The 7,069-nt window shown below is 43.9% G+C and overlaps 1 non-coding gene across 1 annotated transcript; it reads right to left on the reverse strand.

Annotated features, from left to right (window-relative positions):
• Window positions 1-5,284: 5,284 nt before the first annotated feature.
• Window positions 5,285-5,359, reverse strand: Trnat-ugu (transfer RNA threonine (anticodon UGU)). Its single transcript has one exon. It is a non-coding gene; the product is annotated as a tRNA-Thr (tRNA).
• Window positions 5,360-7,069: the final 1,710 nt, after the last annotated feature.

Consider the following 7,069-nt stretch of genomic DNA (forward strand, 5'->3'; position numbering starts at 1 on the left):
ATGAATGTGACTGCACGCAGAACACTTGTGCAACCCATTCTTGAGAACTCAGGTGGTTGGGACCCTGACCAGATCGGATTAGAGGATGAAACCGAAGCAACTCACAGGCCTACTGCCATATTTATTATTGGTAGCTTCGATCAACATGCGGATACACCGGTTCCCGAACCTAAGCGCTGTCGGGCGTGGCTGCCACTTGGATGGGTGACCATCTGAGCTGTCATGCGCTGTTGCCATTTTTCGGGGTGCACTCAGCCTCGTGATGCCAATTGAGGAGCTACTCGACCGAATAGTAGCGGCTCTGGTCACGGAAAATCATCATAACGACTGGGAGATGGTTGGTTGGTTTTTTGGGGAAGGAGACCAGACAGCGAGGTCATCGGTCTCATCGGATTAGGGAAGGACGGGGAAGGAAGTCGGATGTGCCCTTTGAAAGGAACCATCCCGGCATTTGCCTGGAGCGATTTAGGGAAATCACGGAAAACCTAAATCAGGATGGCCGGACGCGGGATTGAACCGTCGTCCTCCCGAATGCGAGTCCAGTGTCTAACCACTGCGCCACCTCGCTCGGTATGACTGGGAGAGCAGTGTGCTGATCACACGCATCCTCATCTGAGGATGACACGGCGCTCGGATGATCCCGATGGGCCACTTGCGGCCTGAAGACGGAGTGCTTTTTTCGATCAACGTGCGAGCATTGTGTGGATGCTTCGTGACCTCAATTCTCAATGGCTGGAGGGGACCTTCCATAAGGAGAGAGAATACACAGTAAGAGAAAGTAGGGCTCATACGGAAAGACATAGTCTATCGTTTTTCGCTCGCTCTATTTGCGAGTGTAACAGGAAAAAGAATGAGTAGCAGTGGTCTAAGGCATCCTTCAGCATGCTACATGTGTTGTTGTACAGAGATCACATTGCCACACCAAAGTTTCCAGCATGAATCGATATCGGAGATGTTAGCGAGAGCTCACTGCACTCCACAAAGACTTACGGCAGGTGCTCCTGAAGACCAAGCCTCCCACCTGAGCATAGCAGCGTCATCACGCAGAGGTAAATGTACTGTCAATCTGGCAGCAGCTCTGTCCCAGTTCGTAATCTCATCTGAAGGAGTCAGCATCATAGTACAGGACAGACATGATAGTTAAAGTTTCTGGTGGACTTGTCCCTTTTAATATGAAAAAATATAACGGAATAGAACAATTTGTTAATCAGTGCATCAGGCGATGTTTTCACAGACAATAAGAGTAGTAACTTACCGAGCAGTCCTGTAGCAAAGATCTGTCTCAAAGTTAAGTAAATCTTTTATTCATTTATGTGATCAACTGAACGAATATTTCATATATTGTATTTAATGTGTCACCTCACTGAGCAATAAAAGAAGCCACAGTTGTGGCCGGACGATTGTAGTTTTGTCTCGTCACAACATTCCGTATTGTGGCCTGCGGATTATGTATATAGACATAGATGTAGTCAGTCGTAGAATGAATAACCAGTGTGTGTACCATGTGGTAAGATATTAGCATTCCTTATACAGTCTAGATTACTGGAGATACAACGGTATGAAAATCAGCAATGATTCGCGTATTTTGTCGATATTGAAGCGAGAGAGAGAGAGAGAGAGAGAGAGAAAGGTATATCTGGCAAATGCAAAAAAGGTCACCATGGGAGCGAAATTAATATGACATAAGTAATTAAAATTAACAATTGGAGTAATTTTGAAACACGAAAAAAATGTACGCTAAAAACAACACTGCGGCTGCAGTCGTCGAAAATTAAACCACGGGAAGAAATTTGTACAAAACAGGGAATAACGAATTTCATACTCCGACATGATTTTTACATTTAGGCTAATGAAATGCCCAGCTATAATTTTAATAAATCGAACCACAATATATTATAACTTCAAAAAACATTGATTACCGTACTTTTTTTCTAAAACAAACGGTAGTGAATCAATATGATACCAGCTCCATTGCAGACTAAGAGAGTGATTTAAGTTTATTTTTATTCGGAGGAAATATCGCGTTATACACATGACACTGCGAATAAATGTTGTCACATAGTGGGCAAGAAGTATTGTCAAACAAAACCGACGTTCCATGTTAAATTGTGGTGCTATGAAGGGCATTGGTTTATAGAAGTGTGACGGCGATCCACTAAAAATGCTGGAGTTTGCGCTGTTCGTGTAAGCGTTGTAAGTTCCGATGTTCGTTTGAGAATGAAAGCAAGACTTAAGAAAAGTCAGGACACGCTCAGAGAATTTGTCGACCTACAGAAATGTTCCTCAATGTAAAATGATGCAAGATATTCGAAACTCTTAGGAAAATAGGTTAAGCTATCGGCAAAGTAGGGTAATATATGATAACTACAAGAATTAAGGGGGAACAATGAGCAGGCAACACCAAGGACGAAGTGCTCGGATTAGAAACAGTGTAACACAAGGATGTTGTCTTCCGTCCCAAGTTAAATGTGTACGAAGGCGTGTTGAAAAATAACCCATCCGAATTTTTAATGTGAAAACTCTTCAAACTTTCTAAATAAAACGAACTTAATTTACATTCTACATTTTTATTTTTCACTTCTCCATACGCTACTGGCCATTAAAATTGCTACACCAAGAAGAAATGCATATGATAAACGTGTATTCAATGGACAAATATACTATACTGACATGTGATTACATTTTCACCCAATTTGGGTGCATACATCCTGAGAAATCAGTACCCAGAACAACCACCTCTGGCCGTAATAACGATCTTGATACGCCTGGACATTGAGTCAAACAGAGCTTGGATGGCGTGTACAGGTACAGCAGCCCATGCAGCTTCAATACGATACCACAGTCCATCAAGAATAGTGACTGGCATATTGTGACGAGCCAGTTGCTCGGCCACCATTGACCAGACATTTTCAACTGGTGAGAGATCTGGAGAATGTGCTGGCCAGGACAGCAGTCGAACATTTTCTGTATCCCAGAAAGGCCCGTACAAGACCTGCAACATGCGGTCGTGCATTATCCTGCTGAAATGTAGGGTTTTGCAGGGATCGAATGAAGGGTAGAGCCACGGGTCGTAACACATCTGAAATGTAACGTCCACTGTTCAAAGTGCCGTCAATCCGAACAAGAGGTGACCGAGACGTGTAACCCATACCATCACGCCGGGTGATACGCCAGTATGGCGATGACGAATACACGCTTCTAATGTGCGTTCACCGCGATGTCGCCAAACACGAATGCGACCATCATTATGCTGAAAACAGAACCTGGATTCATCCGAAAAAATGACGTTTTGCCATTCGTGCACCCAGTTTCATCGTTGAGTACACCATCGCAGTCGCTCCTGTCTGTGATGTGGCGTCAAGGGTAACCACAGCAATGGTCTCCGAGTTGATGCTCCATGCTGCTGCAAACGTCGTCGAACTGTTCGTGCAGATGGTTGTTGTCTCGCAAACGTTCCCATCTGTTGACTCATGGATCGAGACGTGGCTGCACAATCCGTTACAGCCATGCGGATAAGATGCCCATCATCTCGACTGCTAGTGATACGAGGCCGTTGGGATCCAGCACGGAGTTCCGTATTACCCTCAAAAAAATGGTTCAAATGGCTCTGAGCACTATGGGACTCAACTGCTGAGGTCATTAGTCCCCTAGAACTTAGAACTAGTTAAACCTAACTAACCTAAGGACATCACACACATCCATGCCCGAGGCAGGATTCGAACCTGCGACCGTAGCGTTCCTGCGGTTCCAGACTGCAGCGCCAGAACCGCGCGGCCACTTCGGCCGGCCGTATTACCCTCCTGAAGCCACCGATTCCATATTCTGCTAACAGTCATTGGATTTCGACCAACACGAGCAGCAATGTCGCGATACGATAAACCGCAATCGCGGTAGGCTACAATCCGGAAACGTGATGGTACCTATTTCTCCTCCTTACACGAGGCATCACAACAACTTTTCTCCAGGCAACGCCGGTCAACTGCTGTTTGTGTATGAGAAATCGGTTGGAAACTTTCCTCATGTCTTCACCGGCGCCAACCTTGTGTGAATGTCCTGAAAAGCTAATCATTTGCATATCACAGCATCTTATTAGTGGAACAAACTGACATACCGTCACAATTCTTGCACGGGGTTTATTTTATGTGTTCAAAGTGACCCCCATTAGCAGCCAAAACATCGTCGATGTCGCTGAACTGTTGACCGAACTACGTCTGTCTGTGTTGCCGGTGTGACAGCCGCACAGGACGCTTCGATGGTTTCTGGTAGCTCGTTCGATGTAGCTGGCTTCTGTTAGTAAACTTCATTTTTCATGGTCCTCTTAGAAGTCACGAGGTGTACATTTTCAGACACCTCTCGGATGACACGTAATATCGATGATTGCAACATATGAAGATACACCTCACCAAATACGTTACCTTCAAAGAAGAATGGGTCAATCGAATCGTTCGATGACAGACGACACCATACATTAACATCTGGTAGGTTAACATATTTGTCCATGTGAACGTGAGAATTTTCAGGGGCCCAATACATGGAGTTGTGGCGTTTTACATTACCGTTTAGTTTGAAATGCACCTCGCCAGAACATACAACCATCCCCGCAAGCCGTTCACCCACGCGAAGCATGCCTTCAAACTACTCGTACCCCACCCTTCGATCCGGACCGTCGTCGTTCATAGCATGCAGCGATCTTGCAAAGTACACTACTCAGTTTGCAGCCTCCGGAATTCGTCGTATGCCTGATCTGGTTACCGCGCTTTCACTTGCACCTTGCTTCACAGATTTCTGAGGCGACTAAGTAAAATGTTGCAACACAGGAAGCCGGCCGAAGTGGCCGTGCGGTTAAAGACGCTGCAGTCTGGAACCGCAAGACCGCTACGGTCGCAGGTTCGAATCCTGCCTCGGGCATGGATGTTTGTGATGTCCTTAGGTTAGTTAGGTTTAACTAGTTCTAAGTTCTAGGGGACTAATAACCTCAGCAGTTGAGTCCCATAGTGCTCAGAGCCATTTGAACCATTTTGCAACACAGGAGCGCTGGACGCTGGACTCGATGTTTTTGGTCGGCCAGACCTTTCCTTATGTACATCCTGAATATTGCCATCGGCTTCAAATCTATCCCAAATACAATAAATTGCTAACTATATATGACGGTAGTATCTGTTCCCGAAAGAACAGTTACCGTGGATGACCATGCAGCGTTGCTAGAAATGAAATGATAATTAAATGAACACCCTAGCTGCAAGCAGGCGTTGATACACTTCATTGGGGACATGTTGAAAATGTGTGCCCCGACCGGGACTCGAACCCGGGATCTCCTGCTTACATGGCAGACGCTCTATCCATCTGAGCCACCGCGGGCGCAGAGGATAGTGCGTCTGCAGGGACTTATCCCTTGCACGCTCCCCGTGAGATCCACATTCCCAACATGTCCACAACACTACATTCGTAGTGCGCCTAATAGATGTTTGCCCATCATACTCATTACTCGTGGCAGATTAATCTACCAAGTCCCGCACGAGTTCGGGCATAGCGTGTGCGTTCGCACAAGAAGGTCAATGGCCGGGAACCCATATTTTTAACTATATAGGACGGTAGTATCTGTTCCCGAAAGAACAGTTACCGTGGATGACCATGCAGCGTTGCTAGAAATGAAATGATAATTAAATGAACACCCTAGCTGCAAGCCATGTAAGCAGGAGATCCCGGGTTCGAGTCCCGGTCGGGGCACACATTTTCAACATGTCCCCAATGAAGTGTATCAACGCCTGCTTGCAGCTAGGGTGTTCATTTAATTATCATTTCACAATAAATTGCTGTACGCGTTACTGGCTGAGTTCCGTACACATTACGTCATTGCCGTTGTACCTCCATCACGTTTTCGTATTTCCAGCATCGCTTCAGTACGGCCTTCCGTTGCTCAAACGACAATAATAGTTCATTCTTTGCTGGACTGTCTTCTGCCGAGAAACTCGCACCAAGGTCTGTTGAGGAAACAATAGACTACACTACCGCAGAAAATTGCAACGTTATGTCATTTTGTTCAAAAGATATTAACTATCAAAAATTGTCTACATTTTTCTGGACCACTCTGTACATAGTGAAGTTCATACGGAACGCTCAGAGCGCAAGTTGTAATCCACCCCTCCATCCTACTTGCAGCTGTTGTCAACATTAGTCTTTCATGAATATTTGAGAGGAGCGAAGATTACAATAAACTTTCTAGTTTATTATCTTTTCACGTAGATTTGACTCCAGTTCTTATTGTCTACGGGTCTGATTCTTGTAGCTGAAATTCTCACATTTTAGGTCCTCACGCTTGAATTGATCTAAATAAATTTGAAGACTGTTTTTGCACAATTTTTGCTGTTGACATATTTTGTCACATTTTAGTATATCATACACATTTTTGACTTTGCGCATTAACAAAGCCGAAATGACGTTGCTCGGACAAAATACAAAAAGGCGTCCGATCTTATCAGAGACATGCTTACTACTGACTCACTCAGCGGAAATAACAATGTTCCAGGGGGTTTACAATTTTACTTGACAAATGAGTTTGTATTAGTTTCCATTATTGTTTCATAAATGAATCCAGAAATAATAATAGTAAACAGTACTAGATTGAGTAATTAGTAATAAAATTTAAGTGTGCCAAATAATTCGTAATTTCATGATTATAAAAAAAATATAATTTTAACTGTACATTCAGAACTAGTACTTATCGATCAAAACATCAAAAAGAAGTAATTCCATTTCATAAGTTTTAGCTTGAAATATAGCATACTGTGTATAAAATTATATGAAAGTTTTCAAAAAAGCAGTTGAGATGATACTGATCTGTCAAAAATTCGAAAAATAATACTGGTCTCAACAACTACTACTGAGAAAAAATAACATACAGGAGGATGTCCCGTTACAAAGTCCTACTCGCAGCTGGACAATTTTTCAGTCTTTCATTCACCTGGCGATAGCCACTGGTTAACTTTTACTATTACAAGTTTCACTTGCGATCTACATCGATTTTCAGACGAATATTACAGCAGAAGAATCAACGTAACACAAAGACGAA

Source organism: Schistocerca nitens, chromosome 10 (genome assembly GCF_023898315.1).
Source record: "Schistocerca nitens isolate TAMUIC-IGC-003100 chromosome 10, iqSchNite1.1, whole genome shotgun sequence".
Lineage (NCBI taxonomy): Eukaryota > Metazoa > Arthropoda > Insecta > Orthoptera > Acrididae > Schistocerca > Schistocerca nitens.